The sequence below is a fragment of the Lonchura striata genome, unplaced genomic scaffold (assembly GCF_046129695.1).
Source record: "Lonchura striata isolate bLonStr1 unplaced genomic scaffold, bLonStr1.mat Scaffold_189, whole genome shotgun sequence".
NCBI lineage: Eukaryota > Metazoa > Chordata > Aves > Passeriformes > Estrildidae > Lonchura > Lonchura striata.
This window is the reverse complement of record NW_027461122.1, coordinates 71215-89127: the sequence shown is the minus strand read 5'-3', so window position 1 is coordinate 89127 and position 17913 is coordinate 71215. Positions and strand designations below refer to the sequence as shown.

Below are 17913 nucleotides of genomic sequence, written 5' to 3'. Positions count from 1 at the left end.
GATTAACTCCAGGGCACTCCCTCAAGCCCAGCAAAACAAATACTACGCCCTCGCGCTAATAAAAGCCTCCACAACCGAATTGAAAAACGACCCTCTACTCCATGCTCCGACCCATAAAAACCAGTGTAAACCTTTAGAAACGCATCCTTAAAAAACCTAAGAACCGATCAAAAATAAATCCAACAACAACACTCAACCCAAAAACAAAAACCTTGCCACGAGCAGCCGAAGCAAGAACGGTAACAACCAAGAAGCGCCCGGGGCCCTTCTCCTACAGCGACGCCGATCAAAAGCCACCGATCCCAGGAGCTCCTCAGGAGCGCCTCAAAAGCAGCGCAGCGAGGGAGGCTGGAAGATGCGGAGCCGCGCTCCCGGCCCCGGGCGCAGCGCGGCTCCGGCAGGAAAGCGGCTCCTCCGGCAGGCAGAGGCGGCGCCGCGCCGGCAGACCCCCGCCCGCTGCCCCCGGCCCGGCGGGGCCGGCACCGGGCCCGGGGGGCCCCGGCGGCGCCCGAGCCCCGCGCCCGGAGCGGACGGAGCGGCGGCACCGGCCGGCACCGGCCCCGCCCGCGCCGCCTCCCCCGCCCGCCGGCCCGGCCAAAGCTCCGCTCGGCTCCGCACGGCTCGCACCGGCGCGGCTCCGGCGGGCCCGCGGCAGCCCAGCCGCGCCCAGCTCCCCTTCCGCCCCGGCCAGCCCCGGCACTGCCGGCAGGGCTCCGCGCCGCACCCTTCGCTGCCGGGCCGGGGGCAGAAGAAGCGCCCCGAATGCAGCGGCACAGCCCGACCCCCGCCCTGCCAGCGCTGCCACGGCTGCAGCTCCCTTCCTCTGCAGCCCCGACTCTGACGCCACGCTCCGGCGCTCACCTCACCCCAACAAGGGAAAAGAAATGTGGGCTTCCCTTCAATCGCGTCCTCTAGAAGAGAAGAAAAGAAGCGCCTTGCCTCAAACCATGGCAAAAGGGGACTTTTTACCTCAGTCCAAACCCCTTAAAAGGGGGGACAACAGGACTGCCCCCTCCAATTCAACCTCAGGATGACGAAATTTCAAAGGGAAAGGGGAAAAGTCCCCGTTATAAAAGCGCACCGGCTCACCTGCTCGGCTGCTGCTTCTCGGCACAAAGGTTTGTCCCTCAGCTCCTCCTTTGAGCAATGCTTCACGTGCCCAAGTATGTATCCAGGTGATCCCCCGGACCCTGTCCGAAGCGCCCACCGTCCTTCCAGGAGACAGCCCCGGGAGCCCCCCAAAAACTCCTCTCCTCCAGCAGCTCCGTGCAAAAGCCAGCAAAGACAAACCCTCGCCCTAAAATAACCTCCCCCCGGCAGGAGCCGCCCCTCCTCCTCATCCTCACAGCTCACACCTGGGGCTGCTCTGAGCCCTCATCATCCTCACATCAGCTCACACCTGCCGCTGTTGCCACCCTCCAACAGCGTCTCTCCATCTCCAGCACACAGCCCACTTCTCACAGACACTGATCCATTGGAAATCTGCTACGGGTGTTGTCTTTTCTTAATCCATCTGGGTACACGATTAAAGCACGTACATGCATTGATGGTCATTGAGAGAAAGCTTTCCCCTGGAGAAAACAGTCCTTTTGCTGGCACACTTTGATACACCTTCGCAAAAAGCAGAATCAGCACCAATTCCTAAGACCCCTGCCGAGGAACTCAGCCCTCCTTGGGACACCCAAAGCAGCAGACCTCGAAAAAGGAGGGGAAAAGTCAAGCTTGGAGGGGAAAAAGAGGATAGAAGTACAGCAGCCTTTAAAAATGCCTGCACGGAGCAATAGTGGGAACCAGTCACATTTCTTCCTTCCTTGCTTTCTGTGATGACATAAATAGGAAGTAAGAACACGTTAAACAAAAGGCAGAGCTAGGATTTGACAGGTCTTTATTTTGGCAGGCTGCATGGCAAACGCCTCTTCCAGGACTGCGACACGTTTTGGGGAATAGCTGAGAACGGAGGCAAAAGGTGCCGGGAGCCCTTTCTGTTCCCTTCAGCCCCTTGCTCCGCTGGTTTCAGGGCACTCGCTTGGTTCGTTCCTAGAGAAAAACGCTAGGGCATGATTTTCAAAACTACTGCCCGTCCCCAGTCAGAGTTTCCTACATTCGTGGGTACAAATGAGTGGATAGAGAGAGGGCTTCTTTCCAAATGAGTTTAGCCATAGATTCCTGTTCTTTACCAATAGCTATAAAAACGAAACACTTGCCAGGTTTTGGTATTCTACACACACCCCTCCCTGGGAATTTTGGGGCAGCTTTGGGTCCCTCTGCGGGACGGCACCCAGCGTGACCCCCTCCCCTCATTCGCCACCCACCCGCTCCTCCACCGCAGTGTGCGTCCCTCTCCTGGGGACCTTGGGGTGCCCCAAATGCCATCAGAGCCCCGAGGCTTCAGCCCCTAACCCTGACCCCCGAAGAAGGCACAGGGCGAATCCAACTGCCCCGGACAGCAGCCCAGCACTCCCTTCCAGCCCTTCCCACACCTCCATCCCCCAGAAAGGGACTCCGCCGCAACAAGAAAGGGGGGCAGCCCCCAGAAGGCTCGAAGCTCCCGCCCCGCCTCGCTGTCGCGGGCCAGGGGCAGAAACAGGGAGCGGCAGAGGCGGCGGGGACGCGGCACGGCCGGCCCGGCACGGAGCGGGGGCCGCTCGCAGCGCGATGCCGGCGGAGCCGCAGGTCCGGCAGCGCCGGGGCGGGGTCCGAGCGGCGCGGGGGATCCGCCGAGAGCTCCGGCCCCGTGCGGGGACTCCCGCAAGGCCCGGGGGGCGCCGGGCTCCGGCCCTCGGGGCTTTATTCTCCGGCGCCCCGAGCCCCGCGGCTGCGGGGGAAAGAAGCGAAGGGGCGACGGGAAGAGAGGAGGGAGAGCGGGACATGCGAAAGGGCGGGGAGGGAGGTCGGGCTGCGGAGGAAAGCGGGCGGGGAAGGGAAAGGCCGGCAGGGCAGCAAGAGGGACGGGGCACAGAGGAGGGAGAGAGGGGGAATGGAACGGAGCAGCGGGGCAGGGACAGGACAGGACAGGAAGGAGCCGGGTTTGGGGGGGACACGGAAACGGGGGAAAGAGAGGGTACACTCAGGGGAATACGGGCAGGAGGATGGAGCGGGAGAGAGAGGGACAGGAGGGGATCCTCCCGGCGCCCCGGCGCCCCCCCTGCCCGGGCTGCTGCGCTCGGCAGAGCTCGGCTCCGTTCGGCTGCACTCGGCTCCTCGGCCAGCTTCGGCTACTGTCGGCCACGCTCGGCTATTTCCGGCCGCATTCGCCTCCATTCGCCTCTTCGGCAAAGCTCGGCTCGCCTCGGCTGAACTCGGCAGAGCTCGGCTCCGCTCGCCTCCTCGGCCCCTTTCGGCCGCTTTCGCCCACGCTCGCCTAGTCCCGCCCGCGCCCGCCTCCATTCGCCCATTCCCACAGCTCGGCTCCCTCCGCCCGGCCCCGGCTCCCTCCGGCTCACACATTTCCTCAGGGCACCTCAGCACAGGGCACACAAACTGCAGCCCCTAAAGGCTTGCGGCTCTTTCAACACACACACTCGTAACTCAGCTCTCGGGACAGAGCTGATGGCTCCTCTAGGACAAGAATAGTTACACGTAAAAGCAATTCCCTCATTTTGCGTCTCCTTTTTATTGAACCCCCCCTAAATCCCATCCACATCACAAGGAACGTGCAGCTCCGGTGACGCTATTTGTACAAAGGCCCTGGGGCAGCACACAGCCGGGATTCCACGGAAGAAAGCCCGGTTTGCATTGCAGAGGTTCTCGCTCCGGCACTGCCTGTTTGCAGCTGGGCTCCGCTCCCCTCACGGCCACATCCCCGAACGATGTGCCAGATTTCCCAGAGAGCTCCCAGTAAAACTCAGCTACAGTCACTGAGCAGAAAATCCTTTGGGCTTTAGTTCCACCTCTCACCTGTTCCGAGCGCTGGGAACGCGGGTTTTGGTCCCACATCGCAGCAGCAGGGATGGATTAGGGTTTTGTTTTGGTTTGGTTTGTGGTTTTTTTCTGTGTGTGGGTTTTTTTTTTTAATTAAAAAAAGGGTAATAAAAACAAACCATGTCTGACATAAATGTCCTGAAGTGCCATTCAAGCTTTTTAAACCCAAGCAAACCGTCCTAATTCCCTAGCCCAGTCTTCTATTCATACTGGCTACTTACACCCCAGTGTAGGAAGCTCTGCAGCCTTCTTCTCCTGTCCTGTATTAGACAGAGGATGGATATGAAGGGCACACGCATGCAGTCTTTTTGGTTCTTCAAAAAGATAAAAATGCCTGTAATAAAAATTACAGAAGTAATATTGTCTCTCAAAGTGTTCCAGAAAAGGGAAATTGGAGCTTTAACGTCCCACTGAGAGATGTTGAATAAAATCTTCCCCCTGAGTTTGCACCCAGTAATAAAATACTGATTTGTTTTTTGACCAGACAAGGTAGGTCTATAGGAGAACAGCTCAGGAGGCTCTCATGGCTCACGGCGATGAGGATGGAGCAGGACAGAACGTTAAAGGTGAAGTGTCAGTCCCCTGAATTAATGCCCTGATGGAGCCAATTTTTTTGCTAAGAGACATAACAGATCCTTCCCTTTGTTCCCCAGTTTCCAAGTCACCTGTAATTCGTTACCTGCACCAACCTGCCGCAGCTAAGTGACAAATCCAGCTCCTGTGCTCCAAGCCACGTGTCCCTGACGTGAAGGGAAGTCAGGGATACAGAATCAGCTGTGGAAGAAAGAGAAGACAAAAATCAGAACAGATATTCTTCTATTTCCCCACAGGATCACCAAGCCAAGCTGCTTGCTACCTCTCCAGGACTATGTTTGAAAAGAGTTCCCTAACTCTTTTCTTAGCCTGAAATTCCGGAGTGGCTTTGCCCATGCAAAGCCAACGATCCTACTCACAAGAAGGAACAAACCAGCTTCCTGTTAAATAAAGCACTTGGAAATATGAGCTGCCAGATGCTCTCACTGACCAGCAAAAGGGATCAGCATCCAGGCCCACGTGGAGCTGGGTTTTTAAATATCACAAATAAACTTAACAAAAAATTATTCCTGACTCAAACCCACAATGCCTCAAACCATCAAAACAAAAATAGTTCTGGAATGACAGCTACACCTCTGCAGACCACAGCACAAAAATAACACTAAAGAATTTCTGACACCTTCCTTTTGAAGATGCTCTTACAGCATATTATCATAGTAAAGGGGCATTCCCTACATCTCTAACCAGAACTAGAGCTAGAGCTATCAGTTACTTTCACATACTCACATGTCTGTATGGTGGCCTTAGGAGAAGCTGGCAACACCTCTTCTGGTACCACACCTTGGAGGCTCAGATTGCGTCAAAAGCACCACTGAAACCAGCGTGCCAGGAGCTAACTGAATAATGAAAGTCATTTTCTCCATTTCTGTGACAGAAAAGCCCTCCATTTGGACAGCATTATTTGCAGCCAATTATTCTGCTACTTCCAGCAGTGCTCCAGGGAGCTGTATCACTTCTCCGCAGAGCTCAGGAGCTGTTCATTAGGTTGATCTCCTATAGTCTCCAGTTCTTCCTTTTGCTTGCACAATGTGCACCCTGCAGTGCCATATGACAGGAGCTTTGAGTGCTGTCTGTTGCTCTGTATTACCCTCATAGGACTGAGGAACCCGTCCCAGCCAGGGAAAGAACAGCTTTTGATTCTTGGATTAGGACACAAAATGCCACAGTTTATCCTAACAGTGGGAGGAATAAAGAGGAATACCTGGCATACACAGAATTCCACCTTAGGGCAAAGCCCAAGTGACACTGCCCTACAGCAGGATTTGAAAAATTCAGGGTCCATCTCTTAATAAATACATTTTGGCAAGAACCTGCACGATTCTCTTTGACATGTATTTCTCCTTTGTAATGACTCAGTGCTTGGTCTCTAGGACTTCCATATCCCTGACACACTTGCACTCGGATTACTAGCAGGAGGATCACAAACTTAGGTAGTCTCATATCTGTGCAGCATTTAAAGTCAAGGAACACTGGGCTTGGTCAGCAAGACGTCCAGTTTTACAATTTTCCATCACAGCTGCCTACACCTTTTAACATAAACTCGAAAAAGAGACAAAATTCCACCCTACCACTGTTGCAATAGGGAACTGAACTCTGATTTCAGACATTTTCCTCCTGCTTGAGCAGGGACATTGTACAAGATGACTCCACTGGTGGGTCCCTTTCAACCTTAATGATTTTGTGATTTTCAGGGTCTTCAGAGCAAGCCTGCTGAGTTTATAATGTTTTATTTAATTAAAAAAGCTGGAAGTGCAGCTCGAACCCTGAAAGTCAAAATGCGTTTATTCCTTACTTACTCATTACCCTCCAAAGTAGAGCTGCAGCTCAGCAGGCAGAGAGGGACTTCTGTGGACACTGCATTTGTCACCTGTGACTAATTTAATTCAGCAAGCTCTAAACCACAGGTCAGCCTGTTCCATTACAGCATCATCAGGGCAACTTACAAGAACTGAAGCCAACTGAGAGCCCCTTCATCCCAAAGAGGACAAATATAAGCCTTTTACTTCAGCTCAGCAGAACTCTTAGTTCATCCTAACAAGAGGTAATGCATCCCAGCAGGTGTCAGTGAACCCAACCTCTTTAAATACTCATTTAACCCTACCTCAGCTGGTAATCAAAGTCGTGGGGGTGAGGCTAGGCTGAATTTCTCTTTTCTGTCCTTCTCCAGAGTAGTCCTAGTGAAGTGGCCTTGGACTCTGTTTTCTGCAGAGCCTAAGTGCTGCTCATGAAAGCCTCTAGGAGATTTTTCTCCTGCTGCTGCTAGAGCTGTGACTTTGAAGAACTCACTCCTAAGAGCTGGAAATGTAAAAGCCAATTGGATGTGCTGGGCTGCAGTGCCCCAGCGCCCCAGGACAGGCAGTGCCCCTCACCGTGCCTGTGAGAAGGTGAAGCCAACCCACGCCAGGTGCCTGTGCTGGACAAGTGGGAACACTGAAGCCAAGGCTGCTTCCTTCTTGAGGCTTTCTGAGGTGGCTGCTAGGAGAATTTCTCTTAGGCAGTCACTCTCTCGAACCCAGTCTCTCAATAACCTTCTGACACAAATAGAGGAGGATTTTTGTTCGCTATCTCCATGTGTGCAAGGTAGGAAAAGTTAATTAATTGCCAGCATACCAGAGGATTCCGCCAGAGGAATCCTCTATACCAAGGCCTTCCATCAGAGCAGAAGGCACTAACCACGCAAAACCTCCAGCGGGAAGGATCCTAGCAGTCCTCTTCTTTCCTCCTTTGCAAGAAACTGTGCTTAAACATTCCCCAGTAATTAAATATGCTTATGACTCTTAAAACATTTAAAGTTCCTTGAGGGAAGAAGGTGTGTGGAGGCACTATATGATCCACTGTGTTTCTTACGTTTGGGGTTATGTTATATATTCTTACGTAATGGTTTGAAACTTATCTTTATCCCTGCACCGTGTCCTTAGAACAAGGCTGTGAACACTCTTTTTCTCCAAATACAAGAATAATTGAGGAAACAGAACAGTGTTTGTCAGAAATAATGAGGGCAGAGACTGAGGGTGCCAGCATGCTGACTTGTACCACCTTAGGACACTTTTGGAAGTCATCACTCCTGTAATATACTGGATCCAATTTCAGCAAGAGCTCCACTCTCTCCTGTGGTTTCCACAGGGCCAAAAAAGGCAAGAGCTCCTTGAGACTGAGGGCTCCTCATGCCCTCCAGCAAGGAGAGGGTGGGCAAAGACCCATCGGTAGGAAACAGATGATCCTCAGACTGAGCAAGTTGCTAACATCCTCTTGAATGTGCTGTGGAATTGTGCAGGCATTGCCATGGCCAGGGAGAGAGCAAATGGATGCTCTGATAATCTGCAACCTAAATTTAGCTGCAATTCCAGAGGGACAGTCTGATAGCCTGTTCCTAAGACATTTCATTTCCTGGACCTCAAAGATCCCCTCAGCCACTGCAGCTGCATTCTCTGAGGGTATATCGTGCGTTTCAGGCAGTTGGTGTTGGGTCCCTCCTCACTGATTCTGCCCCACATCTTGTGTTCCCAGGCTGAGGTGGGAGACTTGAGTGTAGAAGCAATTATTTATCTCTGCCTAAGAGAGACTTCTGAGTATGATCTAGCTTAAATGCCTGCTTGTAGGGCAGGCTGCACAGCTGAACTTGCCAAACACGGAGAAGCTAAACAGGCACCAAACCCTTGGCTTATTTCTGGGGGAGGCCCTCAGATGGCTTCTGAGCTTCTCCAATCTATGCTCTACAGGGAGTCTGCACATCTCTCCAGCAATTGAAATCTTGAGCAGGGAAGCAGGCTGGTAGCAAAAGACTGAGCTAACACATAGCGAGGCCAAAGGAAACCGAGTGTCAGAAGCACAGCTTTGAGTCCAGAAACACAATCAAAGCCCGGGGAAGAGTGTGGCAAATGCTGGGGTCAGCAGTGCAAGTACAGGGCAAGGCTGGACGGTCCCTGAGCAAAGCACCAGGCACTGCCCAGACCAAACCAAAGACCAGAGTCTAAGCAGGAATACAGGGAGATTTCCAGGAGCTCTGCTGGGCTGGGATAGGCTCCCATGGTAAGCTGAGAGGATGGAGACTCGGCCCCCAAGCTACAGCCACTGGGACAACTCTCCATCACGGGGCCAGGGAGCTGTGCAGGGCACAGACTCACCTCATCCCCAGCACTGCTGTCCCCGGAGAGCCCGCTGGCTCTCTGCTCCTGAGAAACACTCTCTTCTCGCAAAAATCCAACTCCCTCACCACCTGCATCTGCTTCTTCTTCAGTATTGCCCGCAACCTTCATTTCTGCTCTCTCAAAGCACTGTTCATCTCCACCTCTTTTTCATCACAACACCTTTCAGTTGACACCTTTGAAGTGAAGAGGCCACTGAATTCTACCATTACAGAGTAAAACCACTCAGTATTGACACAGCCAGCTATTAGTTTTAATCCTCAGTTCTGCATTCCAAGGGATACTTTTGAAAACACACTGAAAACTCATAAAAATACGTGGCATTCACTGGAGCCAGGGCTCACTTCTGCACTGTGCCTTGGCACAAACACGCTCCATCACCTGTGACATCTCTCCTGCATTGACCATTGTTCAAAGCTTTCCTGCAGGGGCCTGACGGAGCAACAGGAGCTTGCTGAGCTTCTGTCAGGGCAGGAGCATAACAGGGTGCAGATCCTGTCCTGACCCCACCAAAGAGGGGTTTTTCCTGCATTCCTTCCTGCTGTGACACTCAATGACAAACATCCTCTGGGCCTCTATGTTATCAAATACAAGGACATGCCAAGGTTTAGCGAGGACAATTTCAGCTTTCCCAATCTAAACTTTCCATATGATGCAATGACACTGTCACTTATTTACTGAGAACCCCAGCCCACGTAGCCTAGAGAAGTGTCTGTTGGCTCAGAGCAAGCTTTAGGAGCCTGGAAGAAGCTTGTTTTGGTTTAGATGCCAGGCCCAAGACTGCATTTGAACTCCTGTCTCCCCACCAGAGGTTTCTAACCCATCCCCCGTGTCACATGTGCAACACCAAATTCAGCAGAAAAGCACTTCTGGGAGCAGCTTAGGAATGGAGGAAAGTATAGTTATTATAAATGTTTCATGTATCTGTATGTAAAGATAGATAAATAGATAGCTAAATATGTACAGACATCTGTACACCCACCTACACCGGTATCTATATGAAGTCCTTTTTAGACCCTTCCCCAAATTTCTAAGTGATTGGTGCTTATAGAGGCAAACAAAATGAACTTTTAAGTTAAGCCAACTTGGGTGGCTATTTGTGTCACAACAGTCTCTGAAAAAATGATGACAGCACTTAAAAGTCACCAATAGTAATAATAATAATAATAACAACAGTAATAAAGTATTTTGCTGCTATTTTGGCAGCTTATGCTGCTTCTTGTACTTACTGCTCAATGCCTTGCTATTTCAGTAATTCACTGTGAAGCAATAAAGCAAAAGCCTTAAGGCTGGCTGCTTAGCTTACAAGAAGCTCTGTTCCAATTTGGAGAAAAAATAAAACTTGGAGCATTATCAGTAAAACAGAGATTCTACCCATACCCATTAAAAATGCAGTATTTGCTCTGCAGACCTGCAAAAACTTACTTTAAAAGGTTAACTGCGACCTTTCACAAACCCAGGCTCATTTTAGCAGAAGAGTTTCCTGCTTCTCTGTGACTGTGAGATGTATCTATTAAGTTCCTTTCAAAGGCCTTGCCTGACCTATTCATATTGCAATTGAGAGCCAAAATAGCTCAATATCAAATATCTGCAAGCACCTTAGTACTTTTGGAAGAGTGGAACTGCTCGATCAAATCCTCACGCTGACCACACTGTTTCAAAATGCAACAATGAATTATGTCATTATGTCTCCATTTGGAAAGGATTATAATGTAAAATTAAGACAAGAGCCTGCCCTACCCTGAAGGCATGGGGACAATGGGGATTTGAGTCCTCAGTATGTAACTACTGTTGCAAATGGAAGACATCTATCAAGAACAGAGACGTGCGTTTCTGCACGAGATACAGTGCCCAAGTCCCAGACTTCATTAACCTTAATTAAATGGTCTTGAAACCAAAATTTTTCCGTAGCAGTTTGACTGCATTAAAAGGTCCCTCTCTGTAAATGGTTTTGATACGTAAACATGCAAGCACTCCCAGAAGGGCCACATCCTTAAGGACTGCTACTATATATTTACTTTATGAAGACACTGCCCCATCTGCTGGGTCAGCCACGCACACGGCCCCACTGCTACGCTTGAGTGTGGCACTGGAATAAAACTTTTCTTGTGTTTAGGAACAAAACCCCGTCAGTCAAATGCACAATCATTCCAGCAGCAAGTAGGGATGCACCAAACTGCTCGGGTTTCCATCCCTGTTTATTCTGGAAACTGACCACAAACTCCTACGGAGATTTTGAAGGGCACAAGGGCTTCTTGTGAAAGCACAAAGGAAAGAATAAATGACTAAACAGGTATGTTCAGAAGAATCGGTGGGAGGTTTGTACCTAAGCACGTAAGGCCACAGCCTCCTTTTTCAACATGTACAATCGTAGAATCAGAGAATGGTTTGGGTTGGAAGGGACCCCAAAGCTTTTCTCATCCCATCCCCTGCAGGGACACCTTCCACTAGAGCAGGTTGTTCCAAACCCCATCCAACCTGGCCTTGGACAATTCCACGGGTGGGGCTGCCTCAGCTTCTCTGGGCAACCTCTGCTAGGGCCTCGCCACCGTAACAGGGACGAATTTCTTCTGTATATAGGATTTCTTTAAGCTTTAAAGTCCTAAAGCAGAGGCCACCTCAGGCAGGCATTCACGGATGTAAAGGGTCCTTCTCAAAGGTAACTGTAAAACATGTTCAATGTTCATAAACCTTTCATATGCTGCTCACCAATTACGGAGTGCTTTGAAGAATTTTTAATGAACGTAAATTTTAACCAAAAATACTGCAAAGCCATTATTAATACTGTACGTAGGCACAGGGTACCAGATTTGTAAAGCTGCCAGAAACCTAAACTCTTCTGATAAGATTTGCCACATTTTTTTCTTTAAATAAATACATTTTAAAAAAATCATCAAATGTCCCTGCTTTATTTCACCACGGCAACGAAATAAGCACAGTCTCAAGTCTGTGCTTCTGTTCCCTATTACATTAATTTCTCCCACCCTGTTTCTCCCTCAAAGCAGTGAACGTGCAGGCAAAGTAATCCTGCCATTGCTCCAACTCCATGGAGGATACAAACCTGCCTGCAGCCTCTGCCCCTCTGCTACTAGGTAGTCCCTGCTGCGCCCAGGCTCTTTATTCAGCGTTGTAACAGAAACACTTTCATTTTTTTCTCTTAAAAAGACACCTAACATTTCACCAGATGGTATCAGCACTTCCAAGTGCCTGTAAACCAGACTCCCCAAGCCCAGCCCATTAGCAGCTGCTCTGTGAGTGGCAAAGGAATCCAGAAATTAATCGCCTACCTTACACCGCTTCTCACCTGGTCTTGGCTACTTCCTTTCCTCAGGCTCTGGCAAGAAACCCAGACATGAAGCAATTCCCCAACCACAATGACAGCCATGAAATGCTATTTAGGCTGCTGACAGTTCGGCCCGTATCATTGGGCAGTCTGACTGAATTAGGATAGAGAATTTTAGGCACACATTAAAAAGTATCTCTAGTGTCTAAAGGTACTCTAAAAGCTGGATGCAATGGAGGAACTACTTCCTGAAACTTGTGGATGTGCTAAATCAATGACTGGTCACTGATTAAAGGCTGGAGCACTCACCTTGAGCATTAACACCTCAGCTGATCAGCATGTGCACATGAGTACGTATCGGTGCAAAGGATTGTCTTCTGCTTCAACCGACAAACTGCTGGATAGCTTTTAAAGGGAAAAAAAAAAAAAAAAAACAACAAAATAAATAAAATCTGTATTCCTCCAGACCCAGGGGAACAAACAAACCAGATCTTCCGGACCCAAGCCCCAGGCCCTGCCAGTAACAGACACAGCACTAAGGGATGCACAGCACGGCTGGGTGCTTAGGTTACCAACTTCTGAACTCAGGAAAGAAAGGAGGAAAAGGCAAACTTCTGGATTATTTAACAAATTAACTTCAGCTACGATCACTCTTGGTAACTTAATGGAACAGAGGAGCAAAGTCCTCTGCCCAGAGACAAGAAGTGACTGTGTATGGCTCAGCTCACGGCCACATAACACACTCTGACCTCAGTCTGCTGGAGCATCCTCCATATGGGGACAGCAGGGGCAACCTGGATGGCTGGACTCACCCTTGACTACCAGCAAAATGCTGAAACAGTCCTGACCTGGTGCTGTGAGAAAGGAAACACTGCCAGGAAGCATTGACAGGATCAGTTCTGAAAGCAAAGCGAGGTCCTGGCCTCATGCATTGCCCTGTTTTAACCACACAGGCAAACAGCTAAGAAATGTAACTATTTTCTGCTTAAAAGCCGCAAATTCCTTGGAGAAAAGGAAAACTCAATCTGACAAAAAGAAACACTCAGGCAATGGTGATAATCTGGCACATACTGGATAACAAACATTGCCCAAAAGCTGCCAGAGAAAACGGAAATTAAAAGTCACAAGGCAGATGCAGAATAATATCTGTTGTGAAAATACATTATTCAGCCAACACTGGTGGCGGAGACTTTTGGTGCAGTGCAATCTGCACACCCTGGTGACCACATATGCAGCAAGATGTGCTGCTTGGCATAGCCAAAGAGAGAGCAGCAGCCTTGCTTGGGAGGCATTTGGGAACCAGTGCCCTTACAGGTCAGAACTACTTGTTATGCCACTCTCACTGCATCGCAGCCTTCTGGAACCTGAGTAACACAGACCAGCCCTGCCACGGGGCATGCAAGAAATCATATGGGGACAAGCTGCAGACAAATGGGCTACTAGTCCTTGCCACATGCATCACCAATGGCACAGCATATGCTCCCGGTTACACTGTGGGTCACATTCTGGATGGAGATCTGCAGTCCTCCATCTGCCTTTGAAGAGACAGATGCACACGCTGTACAGCTGTCTTGGTTAGACAAGACAGGAGTCTGTGAAAGAGGGCAAAGCCTCCTGTGCAATGGAGAACGGCAAACCCCCCTCCCTCTGAATTACGAGGATCTTTAAATTAAAAGGCTCTCAGGCAAAGATATGGGAGTGGGAGTAACAATTCTTTACTAGGAGAAAACTAGACAACAATTTAAAAAGGAAAATGCAATCGGTACAAACAAAACTAGTGAAAGAAAAAGTCTAGAACCTGAGGAATGCCAGTATCAGGTTTTGCTGGGACAATTGCTTTCCCTTGCAATAGTTGATGAGTTGCAGCTGAAGTGGTGATCTTTAGAAGGGTATAATTTTCCTCTGAAGATCTGGTGGCAGTGGGGGCCGGTCTTCCTCTGCGCCGGGGTTGCCTCTGAGCTCCGCTGCCGTCGCCTCTGCGCGCGCCGGCTGCTTCGCTGCGAGTGCCGCCGAAGAGAGAGAGAGCGAGAGCTGCTTTTCTGGGAATCCCGCGAAGAGAGAGAGAGAGCTGCTTCTCTCGGAGTCCCGCGAAGAAGAGGGAGAGCTGCTTCTCTCGGAATCCCGCGAAGAGAGAGTGAGAGAGCTGCTTCTCTCGGAGTCCCGCGAAGAAGAGTGAGAGAGCTGCTTCTCTCGGAGTCCCGCGAAGAAGAGGGAGAGCTGCTTCCCCCCTCTGGGTGGGACCCCTCACGGCGTTACATTTTTTCAGCCTTTCATTGAATCAGTCAAAGGTATATACACAAACCATTGTCTCTGAGAGAGATAACAAAAAACCTGTCCAACCGGTTCGCCTTCGACAGATGGCAAATGGAATACAAGCTTATCTTACAACCCAGGACAACAGCCAATCATCAACTATTGCCCAATTCCATCTTTACTGCACAAGGGCTTTAGCAGACCTGCATTAACTTCATACTGCCTGGACGTCTGCTCTCATGTGTTCAGAGGAGAAACAAGAGAAATGTCTCACTGCTTGTTCCAAGGCTTTCTTCTCTTCACCTAAACAAGGCTGATGAGTGATACAGAAGGAATGAGGGAAGTATTTTTTTCTTGGAGCCCAGCAATCAACCGACAAGACAACAAGGAAGCCTCTAGGGGACTTCTGACCACTCAGGTCATTGATATATTATTATTTTAACAGTCATAAAATCACTTTTGTGATATTTCTCTCCTTGTTTCTTGCCATTCCCCGTTTGTCCATCCAGATACATCTACTCTCATGTATCAGGCTGCACAATCTGTAGTGCAGAGACCATGCCTTCACTGTGTTTATGCAGTGCTCATGCAAGAAGACTCTTGTCTAGCAATGAAGGAGGCTTAGGGATATCTGGTGTCCAGTAGCACAAGCAGCTGACAGTTCTGAGTTCTTCCTCAAGCAAAATTTCATCTGTTTTATGCAATAGCCACTCCAAGTACAACCGCATTTTGCAAAGCACTTTTCTGACAGATTTCAGCCAGACTAAATGATGGCTCTTCCTCTTGTCAGAGGAAGTACCCTTGCTTTTTGCTTTGACTGTGGATCAGAAAAGCATCAAAGCACAAGGCTCTGCCTAATGACTTCAAACCAGAGGCCTCTGGAGCCACTCTCAAGAGCACGTTCCCTCTCTGGGTACCTGCCACAGCTTCCACCCTCTTCTTGGTGGATGGCCATTCTCAGCCAAAGCACAGCCATGGCCAGCCACTTTGGGATCATGCCAAAGCCACAACTGGGGGCACTGGGCAGAGCTGCCCACACAGCTGGCACAATCTGGCACATCACCGTACCCGTGTGCTACACAAGTTTTGCTGCCACTGCCGTGTAGCTCACTGGTAACAGAAGATTCACAACAGATAATGGTTTAAATCAAATAATGTGATCCGAGCCCTGCTCTACTAACACCATTATCTCTTTACCTTTCCATTGCTTGCAATAATCAGGTAGCGGCAAGTTAATGAATTTCACAGCACGCGTCACATAGCACCTTGTTACATAGCTGTTTCTTCTGCATCTGCAACAAAATGAAGGGTAAGACTGTGAAATTACTGACAGAAGGCAAGTAACAGTGTCTACTGACCACGGGAGAAAAGATGCCTCCAAGAGACTCATTCCATCATTCCCCTCTCTTTGGCAAATTACAAGAAATTAGCCCTTTTTATTTCTGGAAGAAATACACCACAGAGCAGTTGTGCCACCAGTGCACTGTCACCACGCTGCACCCGTGGGCAGCTGATTCTGCACTGGAAACCAGAGAGCAGGAGAGCAGAAGCCTGGGGATGGGGGCTTGGTGGTACGCCAGAGAAGGCAGCTCCATACCTTTCACAATTCTTTCCCTTCTCAGTGCACCTGCGGCAGAGAAGGCCAAAGCTAAGACATTTTATATACATTTTTTTGATCACCCTGTTAGCTTAAGCGGAAACTTAAGTCTTCCCAGAACAATAAAATTATATAGCATGCAGAGAGAAACGGGCAAGCACCAGAAGCCCAGGGATCACTCCCAAGGGAAAACTAAATTCAGTTAGGGATGAAAAGAGCCAGAAAGTAACATGAGGGAAGGTAACAGGACCTCGCAGCCAGCAAGAGGATGGGAGAAGAAGCTGTGCTATCAGCAAGTACCAGTGCTGCAAATGCAGGGAGCGCCATGCAGCCCCGTCTCTGCCAGGAAAGGCTCATGGAACAGAAGAATGAGCACACGGGCTGCCTCTCAATCTCCTGGCAGGAAGCTTCTCTACTCCCCTTGTGCCTGGACACAAAGCTTTGGGCAGTAAAGAAGGGAGAGGCACGGTGGCACCCGTTCAGGGACGAGCCAAGCTACGGCACACCCTGCCCTGGTTCAGTGCTGGGAACCGACGGTGATCTGGCTACAAAAACCACAGGAAAGATCGTGTTTGACCCCGTGCAGCTTTTCTCTTAGAAATCACTTTAGACACTCTTCTTGTGACTAGCGCTCAGCGAATCCTACCAGGACACAATGGGACGTGCTGCAGCAGCAACCCTGACCATGGCATGGCTGTCCCTGCTACCTGCACGGACACAGCTCGGCCACAGAGAGAAAATCCTTTGTGCCAGGAATGTTTACCAGTGCCAGGTGCTGGTAAGCACTGCTCAGGGTGCTGCTGGCACCTGGGATGGCTCAAAGCTCCATGGTTTGTGGCAACAGCCAAAAAGCACGTGCCACCTCCTGAGGAGCTCCACCTGCAGTATCCTGGGCTATTCAAAACCCACTATTCCCTTGTGCCTTTGTCTACCTGGAGTCATTCAGGGAAATGAAAATACACTAACTGAATTAAGAAATCTGTTAAGAGACATTTGTCTTAGGCCTCTGATGGAGAATTGAAGCACCATCAATTGCCTTCCTTCCTGCTCCTTTAATTTGCAGAATGAGTGTCCATACAGACTTCTAATGAGGTTTAGTTCTTCTTCCTGAAAAGGTAGCTTAGTTTAACTTTCTTCTATTCCTCCTCTAGACAACTTATGAATTACAGTATTAAAGCACCCTGACTCAAAGGATTCTTGCACTGTGGGAACACTTCCTGCTCAGAGTTTTTCAACAGTTAAAATCTCTGTGCTATCTTTTATGCCAGATTTAGTCAACTAGCCCAAATGGGTCCACAAAAGACATCTGTATGGATGAATGCAATTAAAATCTTCTCCTTCTCCTACTTTCACTCCATTGCTGGAAATGACACAAAACATAAGAAAAAACCCAGTACCTGTTCCATTTTCAGACTGAAGCAACAGCATATTCCTGGCTGCTAATGCAGCAGGGGCAACAGCACTGCAGGGAACTGTTTGGATAATCACATCTTCATTTAAAGAGAACCCAACTTCTTGATCTAAGCCATCACTGCCCTCCATCAGAACAGCCAGCATATCCACGAAATCTAATAAGTGAAGGGAAAAACGTAAGCAGAGGATCCAGACTAACTGGGAAAACAACAGAGGTAGAATGCAACATTCCAGGAACACAAGGTATCTTTCTAGATTCCCCCCCCCAAAAAAACCCAAAACAAAACAAAACCGAAGATAAAACCAACCAACCAAACAACAACAAAAAAACACCAACAAAAAAAAAAAAAAACCTTAAATTAGTAACAACAAGATAAATGTTTCTACCTCAATAAACCCATAACGCCTCGAACCATTCCAGGGAGGGCGGCAGGAGGGGCGGGCAGAGCCAGGGCCCCGCTCCGCCGCCCCGGCGGCATTTTCCGGCACGCGGCCGCTCCCGGCGTCTGGAGAGGGGCGCGGGGCCGGGAAAGGCGGCGCAGCCCTGCTCCGATGCCGCTCGGCCGCGGCCCGGGAGCGCTGCGACCGCGCCTCCACCGCCCGCCGGCACCGGCCCCGGCCGCCCTCGGCCCGCGGAGCCGCCTCCAGCCCTCCCCTCACTCACAGACACCGCCCCGCTCGCCGCTCGCTCCCGCCCCTCGCCCCTC

The 17913-nt window shown here is 49.9% G+C and overlaps 1 long non-coding RNA gene across 1 annotated transcript in view; it reads right to left on the bottom strand.

Annotated features, from left to right (window-relative positions):
* The window catches only part of LOC144248608 (uncharacterized), a 58637-nt gene extending 40988 nt beyond the window's left edge, over positions 1–17649 (bottom strand). Inside the window, exon 1 of the long non-coding RNA XR_013341904.1 lies at positions 17594–17649. This is a non-coding gene — a long non-coding RNA (uncharacterized LOC144248608). The remainder of the gene's footprint in view (positions 1–17593) is intronic.
* Positions 17650–17913: the final 264 nt, after the last annotated feature.